At 36.4% G+C, this 26,270-nt stretch overlaps 1 protein-coding gene across 10 annotated transcripts in view; it reads left to right on the plus strand.

The window, feature by feature from the left end:
• Positions 1-26,270, plus strand: part of INPP4B (inositol polyphosphate-4-phosphatase type II B) — an 837,179-nt gene that overhangs the window by 411,694 nt on the left and 399,215 nt on the right. For 2 of the 10 annotated variants that reach the window (XM_082727239.1, XM_082727235.1), the window contains exon 4: positions 19,861-19,926. The exons of the other annotated variants lie outside the window; for them this stretch is intronic. The gene's annotated coding sequence lies outside the window, so the exon portion shown is untranslated. The remainder of the gene's footprint in view (positions 1-19,860; positions 19,927-26,270) is intronic. 10 annotated transcript variants of the gene reach the window in all.

Raw genomic sequence — 26,270 nt, forward strand, 5'->3', positions numbered from 1 at the left:
TGGTACAATTGTAAATTTCACTTCCTTTTGAATGGTAAATATTTTTTCATCCCCTCACAGTGAGTCTGTATGACTCCTTAGGTCTGAGGTAAGTTGTAGGCAGCACATAGTTGCATCTTGTTTTTTTTTTTATCCATTCTTTCACTTTGTGTCTTTTGAATGGAGAATTTAGGTCATACCTAAAGTAATTAGTGATAGATACATAGTAATTGTCATTTTTAAAATTTGCCTTTGGGTTGTTTTTGTAGTTCATTTTTCCTTTCTTCTTCTCTTGCTCTTTTTCTTTGTGATTGATGAATTGTTTGTTTGTTTTTTTTTAATTTTTAATTTTTTATAAAGATATAATGTATTTTTATCCCCAGGGATACAGGTCTGTGAATTGCCAGGTTTACACACTTCACAGCACCCACCATAGCACATACCCTCCCCAATGTCCATAACCTCACCCCCTCTTCTCTCATCCCCCCTCCCCTCAGCAACCATCAGTTTGTTTTGTGAGATTAAGAGTCACTTATGGTTTGTCTCCCTCCCAATCCCATCTTCTTTCATTTCTTCTTCTCCTACCCCCTTAACCATCCATGTTGCATCACCACTTCCTCATATCAGGGAGATCATATGATAGTTGTCTTTCTCCACTTGACTTATTTTGCTAAGCATGATACGCTCTATTTCCATCCATGTTGTCACAAATGGCAAGATTTCATTTCTTTTGATGGCTGCATAGTATTCCATTGTGTATATATACCACATCTTCTTGATCCATTCATCTGTTGATGTACATCTAGGTTCTTTCCATAGTTTGGCTATTGTGGACATTGCTGATATAAACATTCGGGTGCACGTGCCCCTTTGGATGACTACGTTTGTATCTTTAGGGTAAATACCCAGTAGTGCAATTGCTGGGTCATTGGGCAGTTCTATTTTCAACATGCTGTTTTCCAGAGTGGTTTCACCAGCTTGCATTCCCACCAACAGTGTAGGAGGGTTCCCCTTTCTCCACATCCTCGCCAGCATCTATCATTTGCTGACTTGTTGATTTTAGCCATTCTGACTGGTGTGAGGTGGTATCTCATTGTGGTTTTGATTTGTATTTCCCTAATGCCCAGGGATATGGAGCACTTTTTCATTTGTCTGTTCGCCATGTGGATGTCTTCTTTGCAGAAATGTCTGTTCATGCCCTCTGCCCATTTCTTGATTGGATTATTTGTTCTTTGGGTGTTGAGTTTTCTAAGTTCTTTATAGATTTTGGACACTAGTCCTTTATCTGATATGTCATTTGGAAATATCTACTCCCATTCTGTCAGTTGTCTTTTGGTTTTGTTAACTGTTTCCTTTGCTGTGCAAAAGCATTTGATCTTGATAAAATCCCAATAGTTCATTTTGCTCTTGCTTCCCTTGCCTTTGGTGATGTTCTTAGGAAGATGTTGCTGCGGCTGAGGTCAAAGAGGTTGCTGCCTGTGTTCTCCTCAAGGATTTTGATGGATTCCTTTCTCACATTGAGGTCCCTCATCCATTTTGAGTCTATTTCCGTGTGTGGTGTAATGAAATTGTCCAATTTCATTTTTCTGCATGTGGCTGTCCAATTTTCCCAACACCATTTATTGAAGAGGCTGTCTTTTTTCCATTGGACATTCTTTCCTGCTTTGTCGAAGATTAGTTGACCATAGAGTTGAGGGACTATTTTTGGGATTTCTATTCTGTTCCATTGATCCATGTGTCTGTTTTTGTGCCAGTACCATGCTGTCTTGATGATGACAGCTTTGTAATAGAGCTTGAAGTCCGGAATTGTGACGCCACCAACTTTGGCTTTCTTTTTCAATATTCCTTTGGCTATTTGAGGTCTTTTCTGGTTCCATATAAATTTTAGGATTGTTTGTTTCATTGGAAAAAAATGGATGGTACTTTGATAGGAATTGTATTAAATGTGTAGATTGCTCTAGGTAGCATAGACATTTTCACAATATTTATTCTTCCAATTCAGGAGCATGGAACATTTTTCCATTTCTTTGTGTCTTTCTCAATTTCTTTCATGAGTACTTTATAGTTTTCTGAGTACAGATTCTTTGCTTCTTTGGTTAGGTTTATTCCAAGGTATCTTATGGTTTTGGGTGCAATTGTAAATGAGATTGACTCCTTAATTTCTCTTTCTTCTGTCTTGTTTTTGGTGTAGAGAAATGCAACTGATTTCTGTGCATTGATTTTATATCCTGACACAAGTTCTTTCAATTCTTCTTTAATTTCTTCGTTGACCCATTCATTCTTTAGAAGGATGCTGTTTAGTCTCCATGTATTTGTGTTCTTTCCAAATTTCCTCTTGTTTTTGAGTTCTAGCTTCAGAGCAGGGAATATCCCAATATACAGGGAATGATCCCAATCTTTTGATACCAGTTGAGACCTGATTTAGCACCGAGGATGTGATCTAATCTGGAGAATGTTCCATACGCACTAGAGAAGAATGTGAATTCTGTTGCTTTGGGATGAAATATTCTGAATATAGCTGTGATGTCCATCTGGTCCAATGTGTCATTTAAGGACTTTATTTCCTTGTTTATCTTTTGCTTGGATGATCTGTCTATTTCAGTGAGGGAGTGTTAAAGTCCCCTACTATTATTGTATTATTGTTGATGTGTTTCTTTGATTTTGTTATTAATTGGTTTATATAATTGGCTGCTCCCACGTTGGGGGCATAGATATTTAAAATTGTTAAATCTTCTTGTTGGACAGACCCTTCGAGTATGATATAGTGTCCTTCCTCATCTCTTATTATAGTCTTTGGCTTAAAATCTAATTGATCTGATCTAAGGATTGCCACCCCTGCTTTCTTCTGATGTCCATTAGCAAGGTACATTGTTTTCCATTCCCTCACTTTATCTGGAGGTGTCTTCGGGCTTAAAATGAGTTTTTTGTAGGTAACATATAGATGGGTTTTGTTTTTTTATTCATTCTTATACCCTGTGTCTTTTGTTTGGGGCATTTAGCCCATTAACATTCAGGGTAACTATTGAGAAATATGAATTTAGTGCCATTGTATTGCCTGTAAAGTGACTGTTACTGTATATGGTCTCTGTTCCTTTCTGATCTACCACTTGTAGGCTCTCTCCTTGCTTAGAGGACCCCTTTCAATATTTCCTATAGAGCTGGTTTGGTGTTTGCAAATTCTTTCAGTTTTTGTTTGTCCTGGAAGCTTTTTGTCTTCTATTTTCAGTGATAGCCTAGCTGGATATAGTATTCTTGGCTGCATGTTTTTCTCGTTTAGTGCTCTAAATATATCATGCCAGCTCTTTCTGGCCTGCCAGGTCCCTGTGCATAACTCAGCTGCCAATATAATATTTTTACCATTGTATGTTACAGACTTCTTTTCCCGGGCTGCTTTCAGGATTTTCTTTTTGTCACTAAGACTTGTAAATTTTACTATTAGGTGATGGGGTGCGGATCTATTCTTGTTGATTTTGAGGGGGGGTTCTCTGCACCTCCTGGATTTTGATGCTTGTTCCCCTTGCCATATTAGGGAAATTCTCTCCAATAATTCTCTCCAATATACCTTCTGCTCCCCTCTCTCTTTCTTCTTCTTCTGGAATCCCAATTATTCTAATGTTATTTCATCTTATGGTGTCACTTATCTCTCGAATTTTCCCCTCGTAGTCCAGTAGCTGTTTGTCCCTCTTTTGCTCAGCTGCTTTATTCTCTGTCATTTGGTCTTTTATATTGCTAATTCTTTCTTCTGCCTCATTTATCCTAGCAGTGAGAGCCTCCATTTTTTAATTGCACCTCATTAATAGCTTTTTTGATTTCAACTTGCTTAGATTTTCGTTCTTTTATTTCTCCAGAAAAGGCTTTTATTTCTCCCGAGAAGGCTTCTCCAATATCTTCCATGCCTTTTTCAAGCCCGGCTAGTACCTTGAGAATCGTCATTCTGAACTCTAAATCTGACATATTACCAATGTCTGTATTGATTAGGTCCCTAGCCTTCGGTACTGCCTCTTGTTCTTTTTTTTTTGTGGTGACTTTTTATGCCTTCTCATTTTGTCCAGATAAGAGTATATGAAGGAGCCAGTAAAATACTAAAAGGGTGACAAAGACCCCAGGAAAAGGTACTTTAATCAAATCTGAAGAGGTCCTAAATCATGGGAAGGAGAAAGGGGAAAAAAAGTAGTTCAGGGAAAAAAAAAAAAAGAAACAATTAAAAAAAGAAAATGAATAAAGAAAAATATATAAAAGAAATATATATATATATATATATATATATATTAGATAAACTAGTTAAAAAAGAAAAGGGTAAAAGTTAAAAAAATTTAGCAGAAGAAGAAAAAAAATTGAAAAAGAAAAAAAAAGAAAAAAAATTTAAATTAACTGCAAGACTAAAGAATCATGGGGAGAAAGCCATGAGTTCCGTGCTTTGCTTCCTCCTCCTCTGGAATTCTGCTGCTCTCCTTGGTATTGAACCTGCACTCCTTGGTAGGTGAACTTGGTCCTGGCTGGATTTCTTATTGATCTTCTCGGGGAGGGGCCTGTTGTAGTGATTCTCAAGTGTCTTTGCCCCAGGTGGAATTGCACCGCCATTACCAGGGGCCGGGCTGAGTAATCAGCTCGGGTTTGCTTTCAGGAGCTTTTGTTCCCTGAATGCTTTCCATAGAGTTCCAAAGGATGGGAATGGAAATGGTGGCCTCCCAGTCTCCGGCCTGGAGGAGCCGAGAGCTCGGGGCCCCACTCCTCAGTGTGCCCTGAGAGAACAGCGCCCAATTACTCCCGTCTCCCTGGCCTCCGGCCACACTCTGAGCTCATGTAGCCTGTGACTGGTTCAAGGTAACCCTGAGCTGAGAGCTCACTCCTCGGCTCTGTCTCTGTAGCCGGCTTCCCCGTTCTAACACCTGCAAACTCTGCGACACTCAGACACCGCCGATCCTTCTGTGATCCTGTGGGACCTGAGGCCACACTGACCCTGTGTGGGCTTCACCCTGGTTTAGCCTCTGGAACGATGTCCCTCAGTGGAACAGACTTTTAAAAGTCCTGATTTTGTGGTCCCTTGCTCCGCTGCTTGCCAGGAGCTGGCCCCTCCCCCCACAGTCTATCTTCCCATCGCTTTGGATTCACTTCTCCGCCAGTCCCATTTTTCAGAAATTGGTTGATTTTCTGTTTCTAGAATTGCTGTTCTTCTTCTCTTTGATCTCCCATTGGATTTGTAGGTGTTTGCTATGTTTATATAAGCTATCTAGCTGATCTCCTGCCACCTAAAGTAGTCTCAGCCTGCTGCTTATCTGCCATCTTGACTACCCCCCTCAATCTGCTTTTTAAATTGACCCTTTTTGTTGTCTCCTTTGTGTCGCACAAATACCATTGCCAGCATCTGAATTTCTTCTTTCCTTTTGATTTTGGTCCAGAGATTTGTTTTTGAACAAACTCCTCTGAATTTTTTGTTAGAGAGACTCCTGTCCTGAGAGGTATGAAGTCTTCCATATATGGATCTACCAAAAAATATCATATTCATGCAAATTTTAATTACTTCCTAAAATTACTTTCACTTCCCTAAATGGGATAACTATCTCAGAGGGACTTTGTCATAAAATCAGAGCTCTATCATTATCCTTCTTGGATTTTCTTTAGTACGTCTCCTCTACTTTGTTCTTTTGGAGTCATAGTACATAGATGTCTTGAACAGGTGCCTGTGGGGGCTGTAATGTGCTGAGAAACTGGCTCTCTGGAAAACAGAAGTCCAAAGTTTTAGTGTTTACCCATTTTCCAGGTATAAATACTCCCACCATGGCTGATTTCAGGCTGCTAAGAGAATAGTCACTAAATGCAAATTTTAGGGGAAAGCTCACAGACTGGATCAGCTTCTCTGGTACAGAACCCTTTTCTAGGAACTACAATACCAACCTTCCAGTCTACAGTCATAGAGCTACACTGAAATGAACCCAGTAGTGTTGAGTGTTTTGACACTGATCTCTAAGTGTCTGCTGCTCAAACATAACCCCAGCTACTGAATCTCTTCCTAGAACAATCAGGATTTTCCAATCCTGGTTTCCCTATTGCCAACATTAAGAAATCTGTAAGAACATACATCTCAATAGCTTGCTAGATCCCATCTCCCTTAGGAGAAGTCATTCTGGTCTGTTCTTAGTTCTTGGCATCTTTGTTTGGCCTTAATATATCAGGCCCTCATAAACCCTATCTAATGTGGAAACTAACTTCTATAATTTGTTTTTGTATAATTATTGTATTCTTCACTTCAGACCTACCATTTTAGAGGACAATATGTGGTTTCACCTAAAATCTTTCCTTTCAAAGGAAGCTGCTTATCAGTTTTAGTCTGTCCTTGTTTTGTTTTGTTTGTTTTGGTCCCAAGTCCTAAGGGTTCTCTTTGGTTGACCTTAATCATGAATTTATCATCTGTAGCTGGTTCATTTCCTCTGATATATTTTTTTAGTTGTGTTTTTATTTGTTTTGACATTCATTGAAAGTTAATCTTTCAAGTTGTTTTGGGGCAAAACATTTTATTACCAGATGATACTTGATCTATTGGGTATTTTGAGGGTTTTCCTGTCATCTCACTGTGCCTGTCTTTCCATGTTTTGAAAGATGATTTTTAACAGGTGACAGTTTATGGCATTTGACTGGTAGTATTTACTGCTTGTACAAGAAGCTCCTAAAAATAGCAGAATTTTAAAGCTGCCTTTTCTCAAATTTGACAGAGCTGGTTGAACTTTAAACAACAAAAATATGTACCTTTTTTCTTACAATATTATTGTTTTCCTGTATTATACATGCCTATAATTTTAATCCACAACATGCATTTTTTTCCTGGGCTGGTAGTAAGGGACTTAATAAGCAATCACTAGGATTCTTGTAGGTTATTAACTTTCTCCATTTTAATTTAAAATGATTATCCAACTAATACCCACATATTGCTGCCATATGTCTTTTTCTCTAATATTTAACTATTTCTTTGTTTCTTCACTCTCATGAGAGTACTAAAGGTAATGTTATTGTGATAATTATTACTTTGGAGCTCACTCACAGTAATGTCTTTTACTACTTCCTATGCACTAAAATACACAAAATGCTGTACACAGATGTTTCCATCTTGAGAAGTTTTAACTACTTTTACCAAGAAATAGATCCCAGTCCTCTCTAAATTTTCTAGTACTTAATCATATACTTGTCAACTTATTTGGGGGTAATTAAAATCACTGATCTCTTTGTGTTTTTGTCTGAAATGTGGTTTACAATTTTACCTCAGATTCAGTGGAATTAATACTGTTTTTTCCAAAGCCGGTGAAATCAAATCATCTGTGGGCTTTTTAGAAATGCAAAATACCCTAATTATACTGACTGAACCTCTTGAGTCCTCAAGTAATTCTGGTATACAACATGTTTAAAAACAACTTGTTTAATGTATAAATCAGCTCACCTTTTTACTCAATACAATTTTAACCTCTTAATATGTAAAAAGAGATATGATAGTGTACAATCAGAAAAAACAGATTAATATAACAACATACAAATAAATAACCACATAACAAGACATCATAACATAAATAAATGAGAGTTCCAAGGGAGGGAGAATTTAGAGGAGCATAAAGATGAGAAGGCTTTGTTGGGTTGGTGAAGTTCTAATGGGCAGCCACCTGATGAAAGGTGCCTCTCGACAGAGGAAATTTGCAGAAGCCACAAAACAAAAGCCATTTTGAAAATGGCTGAGACAAAATCCACATAGAGAATGTTCTGAACTTCAGCTTGAGGAGTATTTTTATATTTTTATTATATGACTATGAAAATAACACCCCACGAAATTCCCTTTTCTAATATGACTTTTGCCCTGAAGATGTTTCTGATACTTCTCACAAAGAACTGTATTTCCCCTGGATTTCTGTTGTCTGTCCTTCCTAAAGTGCTTGCAGGTTATAATTACCACATTCTTCTGATTATCATCTTGTCTTCAATTATTATACCAATTTTACCAAAGCCCTGATTATCAAATCATTCATTTTACTTCCTTCATTATTTCGTTATCTAGCTTTGGTATAGACAAATGTGTGTAACCTTCCTTGGACTAATTGAGCTTCATAATATCTTGATGGTGGACTGTGATGGAGATGGTCCAGCGGAGATCCTGGCTTCCTCCTAAAGAATAGAGTTATGAATGCTCCGCCCCACTTGCACTCAGAGGAATCATGTATGTGCCATGTCCAGACCTGTCCTATAAAAGGCTCTCATATGATCCTCATTTTCTCTCTTCCCTCATTTCCTTGATGGATTTCCATGTTCAGGATGGCTAAACGACTTGCTTGCAAGATGATGGAGACTCTCTCAGCCCAGGTTCCTGAAGGACTTCATAAAAAAGAACTCCTTTCATATCCTCCTCAGCCAAAAATTGGACCAAGAGATAATACAAACAAGATTGAGATTTCATGGCTAGCTATTTAAAAGCTAGCATTACCATAACTTATATAAGAATCCAGTATTTTTTAAATGAGTGAATTAAAGTATAGGATTTTCAGTTAATATAGACAGGTTTTTTAGGCAGTGACAACTCTTGTCTATGAAAATGGGACACATAGATTTGTCAGGCTCCAAGAACAGAAAAAATGCATACCTGGTGGCAGTCAGGAGGATAACTAACAATAGCGCATTTTTAAAAAAAATTTAAATACCACTGAGTACTTCTCCTGTTCATCAGTTGAAGGAAATCTTAATACAAATGACCCTACATTGTTCAACAGTTTTATTTTAACTTTACTCCTTTGTAGAGCTGGGACTTAAGATCTAATTCATTATTAGAAGTCAAATTACCTAAATTATCCCAAAAGGAACAGAGAGATCTGGATTTTATAGGCTATAAAGGATTTAGTAGCAGAACTAGGACTCAGAATCTGTATTTTCCAATTCCCATGTTTGTATAGTTTTCACTGTTCCATTTTGGTTATCTGCTTCAAGAAAAACAAAGCAGAAGAGAGGTTTTCCTTTCCAAACACTAGTGTCAGCATTTTGCATTGGGTTCCAAATTTCTTTTAAAACTATGGCCCAGTGTAACTTTATTCTCCTCTGGTGAGAGTCAAAGAAAAGATGAGTTTATGATCTGAAGAGAAAGAATAGACAGTGTCTCTGATTCAGCAATTCACATCTCTGTTCTGGTGCAACACATTTCTGCTCAACACGTTCCCCATAAGAATGGTAGATGGATGTAGAATCAAATTAGTAAGTGTATGGAGTTGATATAAAGGTCTTTTGAGCTGGATTGCTATTCAATGGTTCCAAGGTACAAATACTGGGTATTTAAAATGGGAGCATAAAGAATACTAAGATATTGGAGATGCATTCAAGGGGAAGAAAAGGAAGCTTAAGGAATATGTATTATGACTCAGTATTAAGAAGAACTTTCTAGTTGTCAAAGCCAGTAAGAGATAGAGAAATGAAATCTTGCCATATGCAATGACACGGATGGAACTAGAGGGTATTATGCTGAGTGAAAAAAGTCAGTCAGAGAAAGACAATTATCATATGATCTCTCTGACATGAGGAATTTAAGAAGCAAAGTGGGAGGTTTGCAGGGCAGGGAGGGAAAAAATGAAACAAGATGGGATCAGGAGGGAGACAAATCATAAGAGACTCTTAATCTCACAAAACAAACCGAGGGTTGCCGGGGTTATGAAGAGGGTGGTTGAGTTATGGACATTGGGGAGGGTATGTGCTATAGTGAATGTTGTGAAGTGTGTAAGCCTGATGATTCACAGACCTGTACCCCTGGGGCTAATAATACATTATATGTTAATTTAATTTTTTTTAAAGCCATCAAGTGATAGAATATCTGGTTTTCTTCCTGAGATATGGGACTACTGAGCCCAGTATCATTGACTCTAACATCTTGGTCAGGGTATGGGGTAGAGGTGATTTAAGGTGCATGAGTGATCAGACTCAGTGACATTTTTCCCCACAATGATCTTTATAGTCCCTTTCCAGCTTGAGATTCTGAGATATGCATGTAAAGTTTGTCATTTAATGATATAAACTACTGATGATACATTATTGGTCAGATTTTCTTCTTTTACTTTCTTTTTTTAAAAGATTTTATTTATTTATTTGTCAGAGAGAGAGAGAGAGAGAGAGCGAACAAGTAGGCAGAGTAGTAGACAGAGTAGTAGGCAGAGGCAGACAGAGGTAGAGAGAGAAGCAGGCTCCCTGCTGAACAAGGAACCCAGTGCTGGACTGGATTCCAGGACTCTGGGATGACAACTTGAGCTGAAGGCAGCCACTTAACTGACTGAGCCACCCAGGTGTCCCTCTTCTTTTTCTTAATGTACATCTTCTCTCTGGTGACACATGCTTTTTCAAAGAATTTGAAAATTCAAAAAAAAAAGGTTGAAAAAAGGTAAAAATTGTACTGCAGTTTCATCATCTATATAATCAGGTTTCATACCTGCAAATACCAAATAGACTCCAGCTAGTTTAGAGAAAATAAGAATTCATCTGAATACATGAGGCAGGACTGACTTTTCTAACAGACACAGGGGGCACTGTACCAATGACATTCTATGCTGTTAGGGGCTCAATAAAATGTTTTAATTTCTTTAAAACCTGGAGAAAAATAGAAATTTTACTTTGAAAAAAATTTACTACATAATATATTATACTTATCTTTATATTATATTTATCTTTATAAAAAGGTAGTCATAAGTTATAATTATGTAATATATATAAACCATATATAAGTCATTAGCTATAATTACACGTACATACACACACACACACACACCTCCCTCTCGAGAGAGAGAGGGAGGTGTGTGTGTGTGTGTGTGTGTGTGTGCATGCGCATGTGTGTGTGCACTTCTGCCCATGCACACACACACACACACACACACACACACACACAAAGGACTGATGAAGGCCAATGTGTGTAGGGGCCATTAAAGTCTTGAGGCTCCTGGGTGGTTTAGTTGGTGAAGTTTCTTTTTTTCTTTCTTTCTTTCTTTCTTTTTTTTTTTTTTTTTTTAGATTTTATTTATTTATGTGACAGACAGAGATGACAAGTATGCAGAGAGGCAGGCAGAGAGAGAAAGGAGGAAGCAGGCTCCCTGCTGAGCAGAGAGCCTGACCTGGGACTCTATTCCAGGATGCTGGGACCATGACCTGAGACGAAGGCAGAGGCTTCAACCCACTGAGCCACCCCAGGCGCCCCATAGTCAGTGAAGTTTCTAAATATTGGTTTTGGCTCGGGTCATGATATCAGGGTTGTGAGACCAAGTAAGCATAGGGCTTCCTTGCTTAGTGTGGTATATGCTTTAGATTCTCTCCCTCTCCCTCTGCCCCTCTCCACCTTAAAAAAAAAAAAATGAAAAGAAAAGAAAGAAAGAAAGAAAATCTTAAAAAAAAAAAAAAAGTCTTAATGAACAGAGGCTCAGGTGTAAGGGCTGCCTGCTCAGGAACTCTTGAGACCAGCCAAACAAATGAGCACCACCCCAGAACAAACCTCCAGTTATTGCCTCTGGCACAGTCACCCTCACTCCCATCTCTGATGTGGGCCTGGAGGTTGATTCTCTGCCTCTACTGCCTCAGAGAGCAGAAATGTCAGCTCTCAGGATAGACCTCAAGGTTCTGTCGATCTTGTGCTTCGGAACTGAAGCTTTGTAAAACAGTATCTTATCAGGTCACATGCTTCCACCCTAGCTTATACCCCTGGAGGGATAATTTAGACATGTGAGGAATACTGGCATCCATCCTGGTGATGTATAAACTTGTAAGGCAGGGCATTTCCCAAATATAGGAGATGTGTTCCAAAGGTTCTAAGCAGCCAAATGCACCATTCAAAAACTCCAACATATTGATACATTAACGTCTAGACTTTCTGGTAGGCATAAGTTCTGTTTTTATTTAATAATTCAAAAGCTAGAGTTTCAGTTACTGGATACTTATAGTATGATTGATACTGTTAACACTATTTGAATTATCTAATTTAATTTTTGGTTAAAAATAACAAAATAACATTCAGAAAGGCACTATTGTTACTTTTCCATTTTATAAATTAAGACTGAAGCTTAAAGAGGCTAAATAACTTGTTCATAGAGATAGTTAAGAATCAGAGAAAATGGGATTTTATGCTTGGTGTTAACCTGCTACACTATACCTGTTATGTACAAAATATACAACTGTAAATCCTGCTTTTTACATTTAACATTTTGGTATAAGCCTCGTTAAGCCTTAATTTTTAGACTTCTTTTTAAAGGTTGCATAATATCCCATCAAATTAATATTACACAACATTTTTAATGACTTCTTTTTCTGAATACTTAGGCTGTTTGTACATTTTCCCTTTTAAGTCATATTGTAGTAATTCTTTGTATATACACTTTTTTTTCTTTATTTAGGATTATTTCCTTAGAATAGCAACACAGAGTTAGAACTACTAGATCACAATCTGAGAGCATTTTTTGAGAAGCTGACACCACACTTTTATTTACTTTAACAATGAAGAAACAGCCTCTTTAATTCTTCTGTTCAATATTCGTTACATGCATTGCATGTCTTCTAAGAACTCGGCATTGTTCCTGTAATACCATGATGAATATTTGATAGTCATTTATCAAAAAGGTGTTACAGTTTAATTCTGTTAAAATAGGTTGTGCTTTAAATGAGTATTTTGTGTTAATTATATATGGTGAGAAGACTTCCTAGGTTTTCTGGGACAGGGTAGGAATACCTCTGGAGCACTTAGAGGTTGAAAATGTCATTCAAAGAAATTTCAAAATGGCACTAAGCATGAAATTTTTTTCTTCTTTGCCAGTTTGTTAGATGAAATATTGTCAGTCATTGTTTTAATGGTTATTTCCTTGGGTACTAATGAGGTTGAACGTTTTCCATATGTTCGTTAATGACTTGTTTCTTCATTGTGAGGTATCCTTTGGTGTTTTGGTATTCAGTATATATATAAAATGGATTTTGGTGCATTGCATTTGCTGCAAATAATTTTTTTTTTTTATGTAGGGAAATTTTTTTGCATAGTTCAATCTACCAGGCATTTTCTTTTTAATTTCTTTTGCCACTTACAAGCTTCAGAAGTACAACTGATTTCTTCAAAAGGGCATATAATCAATTCCATTTTTATTTATTTTTTATATTGTATTTTATTTGTATTTAATGCCATGGTATATCTGGAATTTATACCTCTATCTAATGGGACATATTTGATTTTATTCCAAAAAGTTAGACAAATTACATCAACATTATGAAAAAAATCCTTCCCTTCTCATTAATTTGTGGTGTTCATTTTATCACACACTGACGTTAGGTTTCCATCATATATGCATCCATAGAATCCAATGCCCATCTGTCTCAATTTCTACCATAATGAAAATAGTTCTTAGTTTCTTTACATCAAACTTTCTGAGGACAAGAATTGGGGTTCCTTTAAGAGACATAGATCTTAGTATATGATTGGAATTAAATATTTGTTGAATGAAAGCATAAAATAGGATGTTTCTGGAATTACCTGTATTTTCACAGTAATTTGTATATAATTTCTAAGCCAGTTCTACCTGCGTTAAATGTATCACAACAATGTATTTTATCAGGAGAGCAAAACCTCCCTTTAGTATTCAAGTTCAGAATTTTTGTTATGATCCATGACTCTTTTTCATATGAACTTTAGAAAGTTTTAAAAGGCTCCAAAATTATTCCCATTAGAATTTTGATTGGAATTATGCTAAAAATATAAATTAGTTTGGAAATAAGTGGTATTTATCTTGTAAATACTTTCCTATTCATGCATTTGTTATAGTTTCTTATTTCTCTTTACAGCTTTTTATAATTTTCTTTACCTAATTATTCATAAGTAGCTTATTAATTTTGCTATTACTGCGGTAGTGATTCAAGATCACCAATGCTATTGGGAGTTGCATTCATTTATTTTGAAAATTTATTTTCTGTTTATTGCTATGATATGGAAAGTCATTGTAACAAATTCACCTCACATCCTAAGACTTTTATTGAGTCACTTTATTAATTTTAATAGAATGTTTTGTAGTTTTTTAGTTAATATGGAGATCATGTTGAGAATAATCTCATTGTCAGCTAAATTTTACTTTGTCTTTACAATAAGGGATGGGAATTGGGAAACTAAAATAAGATTTTTGAAAACCTGCTTTTGAAGGTAGAATTAGATTTCACATCTATTCTAGAGACAGTTATTTTAGATCCTAATGCTATGTATATCATATATAAGGCAAGCTTTTTTTTTTTTAGATGTTTTTGAGATTTAATATCAGAGCATTGCATAGCTGTATTGTAATCTGGAAGACTCACGTTTGGATAGAACAGTGTATTGAAAATATTCTCAAATATTTAATTCTCTGCATTGGTACTAATTAGTGGTTATATTCTACGTGTATTTAGATATTTGGACTATTAGTACCAATTCATACCACAAGCCATGCACAAAAAGCTAGGAAAGCAAAAGCAGGTAAGTCAATATAAAGGGTTGAACTTCTAGGTCAACAAAATCAGTAGGTTACACGTTGTACATGCCTATATTGATTTAATGAAACCTCGGAGAAATCTCCTTTTTATTCCCCACAGGCCCACTTTTCCTCTAAAATATCTCTGAAATCTATCACTCCCTATCCTTATCACCACTGCTTTAAATTACGTTTTGATCATCTCCTGCTAAAGCTTTGTAATAGCCTCCAAATTAACCTCTCTAATGTCTTCTTCCTCCAGGCTCCATTTCTCACGGCTACTCACTATTCCATCTGAAACACAGCCTTGATCATCTTGTTTCTTGCGTGAAATCTTTATAGCTTCAGGGAGCCTAGATAGCTCAGTCCGTTAAGCCACGACTGGGTTTCCGTTCAGGTGATCTTGTGGTTACCGGATCAAGCCCTGCGTCCAGCACCGCGGTCACGGGAACTCTGCTTGGGCTTCTCTCCCTCTCCCTCTGCCCCTCCCACCCTCACACTCACTCATTCTCTCTCTAAAATGAGTACATAATCTTTAAGGAAAAAAAAAAAAAAAAACTTTCGGTGTCTCCTGGAAATCAACGTCTAATCCTTAACATGGTCTACACTGCCTTCCAAAATAGGCAGCCTGATCTAGTCGTTCTGAGAATGAGTCCTAGAACCAAAGGCTTGGGTTGAAGACAGGTTCTGCTTCTGTTAGCTGTGTGGCCTTATCTAAATATTTACAACAGTCTATACACCGGGTAGCTTTTATTTATATTATATGGTTTCTCCTTCATTTCCTGTACTTACCTCCTGACGGCTTTGCAGTTACCCAAAGGCATTTTGCAGTTTTGTTTCTCTGTTTTTTGTTTTTTTTTTTTTTTTTTTCCACAAAAGGAAGTTTGGAAAGAACCCAAATACATGGAGACTAAACAGTATCCTTCTAAAGAATGAATGGGTCAACCGGGAAATTAAAGAAGAATTGAAAAAAATCTCTGTTTGTTTTTTAACTGCTGGATCTTTCCAGGGATGAATGTGTGAGTTTTTCAGAACTGATGAGGACCTTCATATCAAACAACTTTCTGACAGACACAGCATGCTCTCCCCCTGATCTTTTCCCAACTCCATTCCACTCAGCTCCTGCCTTTGGCCTAATAGCCCCAATCCTCTCTCTGAGGGGAGATCTTCCCCTGGACTCACCCAGACTGTCTGGAAACAACAAAAAGGCACCTCAAGCCCAGACTTCTTTCATGGGGCAATGTAGAAAAGGCAAATAACAAGCTTTGAATTAACATACATGCCTGTCACACCAGGGCACTGGGGTAGAAAGAGGCAGGATATGATTGATGAAAATATCATTCAGAGCCACAAACGGAATGGATAGAGGAACCAAAGAAGGCACTAATTTTGATGACATAAGGTGGAGCCCAATAAAGTCTAGTCCAATTGTTTTTTTAAGATTTTATTTACTTACCTGTCAGAAAGAAAGTACAAGAGTGCACCTAGGCATGGGAGAGGGAGAGGGAGAAGCAGGCTCCCTGCTGAACAAGGAGCCCAAAACAGGACCCAGTCTCAGGACCCTGGGATCATGACCTGAACCAAAGGCAGATACTTAACTCACTAGTCACTTAGGCATCCATATTCTAATTTTTTTAATATTCCATATTTTAATTCTAATCAGTAATGTTTAATCCAACTTAATATCCAGAAATTGTTAAAAATAAAGTTTTACATTTTCAACTTAAACTTTTATGACCTAATTAAGGCTTAATGATCTACTTGATCATGTTTTGTGAAGGTGTTGCTAAGTTCTTAAATAAGGCTTTTGATTGGCATTAACTCTGTGGGATGTTTGTTTAAAGTGACCACACACTTTGGTGGGTTTGGGTAAATACTGGTTCTTGCTACATGATGAAAGTTGACAAAGTACAGCACCATAAGGGAGACAAAATGAGTCTGAAAGACTCAAGCTTACATAATACGGTTGGTCCTTCTGCATCATAAACTTATTCTTTGGACTTGCACAATTATCCGGTTTATATTTGATATATTTCATCATCACTATGTGAGGTGTTGCCCTTTCTCTGCGTGCTCTATGCATATTTTTTAAAGTTATTTCAAGGGCTTGTTTAGACACTGTGGGTCATATGAGAGTACACTGACCTCTGTACATCCACATTGCAAGGTAGACTCATTACCTCTGCAGATGTAATGACACCTCAAAGTATCAAGAGGTGTGCAGTCTATTTAAATAATAAGAGCAAGACACTGTTGGGGTGCCTGGGTGGCTCAGTGGGTTAAGCCTCTGCCTTCAGCTCAGGTCGTGATCTCAGGGTCCTGGGATCGAGCCCCGCATCAGGCTCTCTGCTCAGCAGGGAGCCTGCTTCTCCCCCTCTCTCTCTGCCTGCCTCTCTGCCTACTTGTGATCTCTCTCTCTCTCCATCAAATAAATAAATAAAATCTTGAAAAAAAAAAAAAAGAAAAGAGAAAGACACTATCATCCACAGTATGTACAACAGAGAACAATGCTTAGTCTTGGGTGGATTAAAAGAAAGGTAAGAGAATGAATTACAGTTTTGTTCAAGTGTTAGAATAAAGCACCCAGTTACTTTATTCTAACACTTGAACAAGCAGAGAAAGACAACTATCATATGATCTCCCTGATATGAGGAGGTGGTGATGCAACATGGGGGCTTAAGTGGGTAGGAGAAGAATAAATGAAACAAGATGGGATTGGGAGGAAGACAAACCATAAGTGACTCTTAATCTCACAAAACAAACTGAGGGTTGCTGGGGGGAGGGGGTTTGGGAGAAGGAGGTGGGATTATGGACATTGGGGAGGGTATGTGCTTTGGTGAGTGCTGTGAAGTGTGTAAACCTGGTGATTCACAGACCTGTACCCCTGGGGATAAAAATATATGTTTATAAAAAATAAAAAAATTAAAAAAAAAATAAAAATAAAAATAAAAAAAATAAATAAAAAATTAATAAAAAAAAAAGTGTTAGAATAAAGCAACTACCTCATACACCTAGCAGCAATGACTAATTACACCAAAGCACTTTATGCAAAGTCTACCTGAATAAAGCTAACTATAGCAAACTTAAGACTTTTCCACATAATTGGTAAATTAATTTTGTCTTCTGTGTTTAAAACTCAATTGATGGTTTTCATTTTCTTTTTTAATTGTTATGTTAGTCACCATAAAATACATCATTAGTTTTTTATGCAGTGTTCCAAGATTCATTGTTTATGTACAACACCCAGTGCTCCATGTAATTCATTTTCTTTAGTAGCAACTGAATGACTAGCTTCATGCTTTCTCCTGTTCTGAAACTATTTTTTCAAACACTTACTTTGAAAACAATTCTGGTTCTATCAGGTTAAAAAAAAATTAGATATCTTAAGAAAAAGCATGATAAAGTGTTTTATTTTCCCCAAAGTAAGTGTACCTGGTGTGATTCAACTCTGTAGTTAACTCTGTAGTTTTCAGCTCCATATTAAAAACAATTTAGAGAGGCTCCTGGGTGGCTCAGTTGGTTAAGCATCTGTCTTTGGCTCAGGTCATGATCCCAGAATCCTGGGATCCAGCCCTGCATCAGGCTTCCTGCTGGGCAGTGTAGCCTGCTTCTCCCTCCACCCCTGCTTGTGTTCTCTCTCTCACTTACTCTCTCTCTCAAATAAACAAATTAATTAAAAAAATTTTTGGATTTTATCTATTTATTTGTCAGAAAGAGAGAGAGAGAGAGAGCAGCAGGCAGAGGGAGAAGCAGATTCCCTGCTGAGCAGGGAGTCCAATGCGGGACTCAATCCCAGGACTCCGGGATCATGACCTGAGCCAAAAGCAGACACTTAACCAACTGAGCCTCCCAGGCATCCCAAATTAATAAAATCTTAAAAAAATAAAAATAAGCAAAAATTAAAACCATTTAGAATGGTGAGAGATATATGAGAACATGAGAAAATCTTATGTCACATTTGCATTATTGACAAGGCTGAAGGAAAGTTTGTTTTGAATAAAGTACAGTGGTTAAAGAACAATTTAACAATAAAACTTATTGTTATTACTCTTTTTTTTGACAGATAAAATGAAACCTTGGTAATTAATAATACATTTACAATTTGAAAATTATTCCTGATAATAAAATAAGAAAAAAGAACCACGTTGCATTTCTTGGTACACTTATTGAATGACAGATAACTATAAATATTTTGATAAACAACATGACATAATTGGTAAAGTATATAAAATGCGCAGTCTCTGGAGCCAGATCATAGGTTCAAATTTAAATACTGACACTTAAACTAGTCATGGGACTTTGATTGAGTTACCTCACCTTTCTTTGCCAATTTCTCTGTCCATGAAATGTGGGTCATAATAGTACCTACCTTACAGGGTGTTATGTGAGGGGTCGGGGGGAGGAGTCCCCAAGACCACCTTCAGGCTTGATGATTTGCTAGAAGAACTCCCAAGATTCAGATAAACCATTAACTCCCAGTCGTGATTTATTGCAGAGAAAGGAAACAGATTATGATCAGCAAAGGGGAAGCAAAGTCCCTCTGCTAACTTCCAGGTGTTCCTTCCCAGTGGAATCCCATGGGTATGAGCTTCATTCTCCCAGAGACAATGTGTGACGAACTGTGTGGCATGTGGTCTGTCAGGGAAGAAGCTCAGCCAAGCTTTGATCACTAGAGTTTTAATGGGGGTCAGTCATGTAGTTTCATGAGGGGTCAGTCACTAAGCATGTAGTGCCCTATGACTAACCTCAGCTACTCAGGCTTTAGCCTCCCCTTCCCCCAAAGGAAAACAGGTGTTCACTGTAAATGTATCTGGTCAAACTGAAAGAACAGAGGCCAAGGCACAGGCATACAAAAACTCTCTTATCAAGCCGGCTATTTCAAGAGCTCAGAGGTTATCTTCCAGGACCTGGCCAAAGGCCAATCTTGTAGATAGGCTTTTCATTGGAATGTGCAGTGCATTGGAATGTGCATTGAGTAACTTGGGCCTGCTGTGTTAACCCTTGCCTCACCAGTGGTGATGAGGAATAGATGAATTAATACATGCAACCTAGAACAGCACCTGGTTTGTGTAAGCAAATAAATAAGGGTCAGCTATAATTCTTCCCCATAGGGTGGTTGGGTTATGGACATTGGGAAAGGTATGGGCTATGGTGAGTGCTGTGAAATGTGTAAGCCTGCTGATTCACAGACATGTACCCCTGGGGCAAATAATACATTATATGTTAATAAAAATAATTTTAAAAAGAAGAATATAAATAAGAAATAGCTATATCCCATCATTTTGTGATGGTAAGTCTTCAAGTTTGGAATGATGGGTATTAGGAACATATGAAATATTTTAGCTAGGTCTGCATTAGTAAGAGAAGTTCCCAGTGAAACACCACGATCTAACATTTTGTCCTTTGTCCTTTACAGAGCTCTAAAGTTAGCAAAGCAATAATCGAATAGCAGAGCTATTTGAGGAATACAACAGTAAAGCAGGTACAAGAACGATTCTCAGTAATTAATTAACATAATACTCATTTAGATTGATGAATAATTCAATCTTAGAGTTTTTACATTTTAAATATTTTACAAAATATTTTACAAAATTGCTAGTTTTACAAAAATGCTACTTTGGTGTCTTAGAATATGTGTGGCTGTATGTTATAGATGGCTGACCATATCCTGAAGAGGAATTGATTTCTAGGTATAGACTAAATTAATCTTGAGAGTTTCAGGGAGGCCAGGCCTAGATAGAAATGTGAAGGAATTAAGTAATAATAATATTTTTTATTAAATTAACACATTCATTAAAGGCCTGTTATATGCAAACACAACAAATAATTGGTGATTTTATAGAATTGAACAAAACAGCATGGTCCATTGCTGCCCTTGAGGTGCTTACAGTCTTGTGGAAGTGACATGAAATAAATAAGCAAATATCAACGTATGAATAAAAACTGTGATAAGTGCTATGAAGAGAAATAGCAGTTTGTAGGAGAAAGTACTAAAAGACAAGGAGGGAATCTATTGTAAACTGGTTAAACAGAGAGACTTTCTCTGGAAAATAATATTTTTTTTAGATTTTATTTATTCATTTGATAGAGATCACAAGTAGGCAGAGAAGAAGGCAGAGAGAAGAGGAAACAGGCAGAGAGAGAGGGGGATGTGGGGCTCGATCCCAGTACCCTGGGATCATGACCTGAGTCGAAGGCAGAGGCTTTACATTAGACAGAGTTTCCAAAGGTTCTTTCTTGGAAATATGTATTTTAAAAAGTTCTTTATACATCTGAGGCTGGCCTGCCTTTTAGGTAATTTGAACTATTCAGTGGCTATGCACATTAAATTATAATAGATAATTTACTAATTTGCTAGAATCTAGATAATTCAAGCTAGAAGAAAAAAAAAAATCTGTTTTGCTTCAGTGGTTTAGGTTTTTCAGACAGAAGATTTTTCTTGACCTGAATTATATGGTTAATTGTTTCAAATCCTGATTATAATTTTCATGTGAAAATAATATGGAGTAAGGTCTTACTAAAGAATTCTCTTTATCAGTATTAGTAATATTTGTTCTCTTAAATCAGGCAAAAGAAAACCATAAAAACGTTTTTGCATCTCAGCTGCTCGGAACCTTATTCCTTTCCATTGAAAATATCCTATTCACCTTGATTTGTTCTCATAATTTAAAAAAGTCTTGGGTGCCTAAGTAGCTCAGTGGGTTAAGCCTCTCTTTTCGGCTCAGGTCATGATCCCCTGGATTGGGCTCTCTGCTTAGCAGGGAGCCTGCTTCCCCCCATCTCACCTGCCTCTCTGCCTACTTGTGATCTCTCTTTCTCTCTGTCAGATAAATAAATAAAATCTTAAAAAAAAAAAAAAAAAAGAAGTTTAAAATGAGGAAAATGACTTGTGGTAGTGCTTACATTAGCACCTAAGAATGACTTGATTTTGTATAAAGTGGGGAGATTTTGTATTTATAATAATAAAAGTGTCAAGGAACCAGAATATTAGAGTTAACCTACACTTATTCCAGAAGAGAGGTGCTGAGAAGCATCTGCATTGGAAAGGGCATTGACTTTTTTAAAATCAATTCAGCATTTTTCATTTCAGTTAACTTAAGACAATAATTTCAGTTATTCTTAAGACAATAAGAAAAATACATGAAGAATTCCCTAGAATTTTGTAACTTAGAACAAAAAGCCTTGTTTCATTCCCAGAAAGACAAGAAACAGCTGTCCTTTAATTACAGCTCTCGCCATTCGCTTTTTACTAGAGATGTCTCAAATTTGGAATCTAATTAGAAATCTTAATTGAAATAGCAAGGGAAAGAAAGAGAAAGAGAAAAAGAAAAAGAAAAGAAAGAAAAAGATCAACATGAAAACATGACAGTAGGGATAAAAATAGAAATTGATAATATTTTAGCCAGATGGAATGAGTTGGCCGCTGGGGAACACGTTATCTGGCATGAAACTGAACTTGCTGTTTTCTCTTTCAGGAGGAATTTTCCCAACCAAATGACTAGTCTTTTCATCTTTATCAATTGTAATTTCTAGGAACTATATAGTGCTCAGTGCAAAAACAATGTTTTTAAAGTTTTGAAGCCTGAGTTGAATCCCTGTTCCCTAACTTATTCCCTGTCTGACCTTGGACACATTTTCTAACCATGTGCAATCTCAGTTTAGCCATCTCTAAAATGGAATTTTAAATCCCATGCAACATGGTTTCTGTCTTAGTTGTCTTTTGACTTATACACTGAACAGTATATAGTAGCAGATCTAGATATATTAAGTTCTAGAAAGGAAAGAAAGAAGAGAAAGAAGTAACAGGAAACAAAACTAAATTTGAGAATACATAAAATAATATCTAGCACAGAAGAATGCAAATACAAAACAGTCAGAAAGTACTTGTTGATTCTGTATCCTGGAGACAAAGACTCAAAAGTAGATTCATAAATCCCTTTACTCAAACTTTTTTTTTCTTACAGATACATTGGATTCTGCTCATCAGATTGTAAAGCCCAATATAAAAGCATAGTGGCATATAATTCTGAATTATAGCACTTTGCATGCTGTTAGACATGATAGTTGCTTGATTAATATTGGTTTAATTGAATAAAACAGTGAATTAACAGTGCCAGGAAGAGCATAACCTTCATTGTCCTATTTCCTGGTTTACAAACACCATATCTAACATCCTAAGCAAAAGCAGTTGTCCTCCCTATGAATGATTTAATTCAGTGATAATGCCCCCACTTCCTGCTGCTTCTCCATGCATTCTGCTCCGATCAGATTAGCCAACTTCCTGTTGTTTATGCATATTCTATATCTGTAGCTTTTTGTCTTTGCTTTCGTCAACTTTTTCAATGTTTCCTTCTTTTGTGTCTTTTGTTCTGACTTTTTTCTTTAACTGCTCTTCTCTTTTCCTTCCCTTTTATCTATCCCTACATTTTTGATGCACAAATCTCTCAAAGTCCAATTAAGTATCATCTCTGTGAAGCAGTCTCAGGTATTTCCTGAGATAACTATCTTAGTCCCCTTTTGTTTGTTTGTTTGTTTTCAGGCAGTGTCCCTTATTCCCCATCTGTGGAAAGTAACGGACATGGAGTCAGTGAAACTCAACTGTGTATGTTAATGGCTCTTTTCTTCCATCCTCTACTTTGTTCTGTTTCCTTTTACTAAAAAACTCACCAAAGGAGTGAACCTCTGCCAAGGTTATGTTTGCTTCCACATTGGTATCTGTATTACTGCTGAGATGAATTTAGGCCATGAGTACTGGGCTACAGTCACATCAGCTGTCTGAGTTTGGTTATAAAATTTGCTATGTAGAAACAATGTTGTCTGCAAATAGCATTATTCATTTTCAATCTGTATGTCTTTTAATTCTTTTCCTTGACTTATTGCATTAGTTGACCGAATGAAATTGAAGACAACACTGGAAAGTATTTAAAAAAAAAGGGGGAAGTCTGACCTTATTCCTGATCTTAGCAGAAAAGTGTTGAGTCTTTTATAATTCATTCCTATTGATAGCTGTAGGATTTTTATAGATCCCCTTATTGGGTTAAAGTACTTTCCTTCTATTCCTATATTGCTGAGAGTTTTTTATCATAGAGTTCTATTTTATGCGCGTTGAATTTCCTCAAGTATTTTTTTTCTGTATCTTTGGGATGATCAAATATTTTTCTTTTATTTTTTTGATACAATGAATTGCATTAATAGAGTTTTGAATGTTAACATAGTTTTGCATTCCTGGAAAAAACCCTCTGTATGCTGGTTTGTCCTCGGGGGAAAAAAAACTTTTTATATACTATTGATTATATTTGTTATAGCTAAGATTTTGTTGATAATTTTTGTGTAAGTTCATGACATATCGGTCCATATTTTTCTTTTCTTATAGCATCTTTACTTTTCTGTCAAGATAATGCTGACCTCATAAAATGAGTTGGGAAGTATTCTCCATTTTCTATTTTCTCAAAGAGCTTGAGATTAGATTTGAGAGTTTGAGTCTAGATTTGTTAGTATTCTTCAAATCTTCAGTACAGTTCACCAGGAGCGCCATATAACCTGGAGTTTTATTTATAGTATTTAAATATAAATTCAATTTCTGTAATAGGTACAGGACCATTCAGGTTATCTATTTTTTCGTGGGTGAAATTTTGTAATTTTCATTCAAGAAATTGTTCACTTTCATCTGTTATCTTTTTAAATCTTCACATTCTTCAGGATAGTTCTCTTTATTATTATTTTAAGGTCAATGATCTATAATGATGTCCCCTCTTCTATTCCAATATTGTTATTTATAGCATGTTTTAATCTTGGTCCATCTGTCTAGAGTTTATCAATTTTATTTATCTTTTCAAAGAACCAGATTTTGGTTTCATTGATTTTCTCAATTGTTTTAATTTTCAATCACATTGATTTCTGCTTTTGTTTTTTATTATTCTCTTTCTTCTGCTTGCTTTGAGTTTAATATACTCCTTTTTGTTTCCTAGAATGACATTTTAGATCATAGATTTAAGACTTTTCTAATGTTAGCATTCTAAGTTTCTGCCAGTAACACTTCAGTTGCATCCCACGAATTTTGATTATTTGTATTTTCACAATTACTTCTGTGACTTTCTCTTTGGCCCAGTGGTTACATAGAACTGTATTGCTTAATTCTCAAACATTTGAGTTTTCCAGATACCTTTTTGTTATTGTATTTTAGTCTAGTACCATTGTGTTCTGAAAACATGATTACATGATTTCAATTTTTTAAAAAAACTGTCCCAGTTTTATGGCCTATGCCAAGAAATGGGGACTGCCTTCAGGTCAAAAGCACAAGAAAAGTGAAAAATTCACCCTCATATGGTTTACTGCTCCATGATTTAGCTTCTTTTCACAATTTTCCTGCTTTTGTTTATTTTTAAAATCCTTAGGTAGCTTGCTTTTTGTGTTTACTTCTAATCAATGGAGAATACAGTGTTTTGTTGCATTGGGCCATCTTTGCTAGAAATGGAATGCCCAAAAACTTTGCATATATTATATTAATTTATTTAATTCTCTCTGCAATTAATTAGGTAGGTATCATGATTTTACCAATTTATGTTGAGAAAACTAAGGGATAGTATGGTTAAGGACATTGCCCAATGTCCCAGAGTAAGTGGCAGAGACTCAACATTCTGGATCCATAATAGGTTACTTTTTTCTTTTCTCTTCTTTTTTTTTTTTTTCCTTAAGATTTATTTATTTATTTTAGAGAGAGAAAGTGTGTGAGCTCAGGGAAGGAAAGAGGAGAGAGAGAGAGAGAGAGAATCCAAGCAGATTCCCCTCTGAGCACTGAGCCCGACACAGGGTTTTATCCCAGGATCCTGAAATCATCACCTAAGCTGAAATCAAGAGTCAGATGTTCAACGCCTGAGCAGCCCAGTAGCCCCCCAAATAGGTTTCTTTACCATAATGCTGTACAACCTCTCTCATGACAAATTACTGTAACAGTAAGTGACATGTGAGAGGGTTTCAGATACCAGATACCAGACTAACAGTTAATTTATAAAAGAAAGACCACAGAACAATAACAAGAAATACTCAAACAAAGACACATTTGCTAACTTTTCAGACAAAGGATAAAGGGTAAGGAAATTCTCAAGCGTATTTTACTAAAGGGAAAAGAGCCAGGAAATGTTAAGTGCTAAAATATGTGTGGGAGTAGAGGGGTGAGGAAGTGTGGAAATGGGGCAGAGGGTTAGAAGCAGGAGGGAGAAAAAGATGTGGAGGTAGGTATTTTGTTGGTTACTCTACTGAAAGTCTTGAAACCAGTACTTTGGCAAAGACAATATAAAAAGAAACTTGTCTATTTACACACTGTATGCCATATAGAAGATGCTCAATAAATGCATATCCTATGAATTCATGATTGTGGTATTTACTTTCCTTACTTCTTATACATGGGATCAAAGCAATCCTAGAAGTTGTAGGGCTTCAGTCTGAGACTGAGAAGATGGGAGAGGTAGAAGGAAAGTTTATACACGTTTTATTCAGTATTCAGGCATAAATTAATGACATACTTTTCACATAAAATTTGAGTTTGGATATCATATTGTCTTAGTGGCAATCTTTAATATACTCGAGCTGATTACAAAAGATTAACCCACATTACAAAGGGGATTTGTCAAATCAATCCATGATTTCCTTAAGTTCCATGAGATTCACTAGAGAAATGTTAGAAGAATTTGCAGGTGGAATAATGGCTTGAACCTTACTGCTCAGGCTCATTTTTTTTATAATATTCTGTCCAACTCAGGTTTAGCAACTGAGTTCTCTTTTTTTTTTCTTTTTTCATTACATATTGTTTGCTCTTAATTTCATTGT

This window comes from Mustela nivalis, assembly GCF_964662115.1.
Source record: "Mustela nivalis genome assembly, chromosome: 4".
NCBI lineage: Eukaryota > Metazoa > Chordata > Mammalia > Carnivora > Mustelidae > Mustela > Mustela nivalis.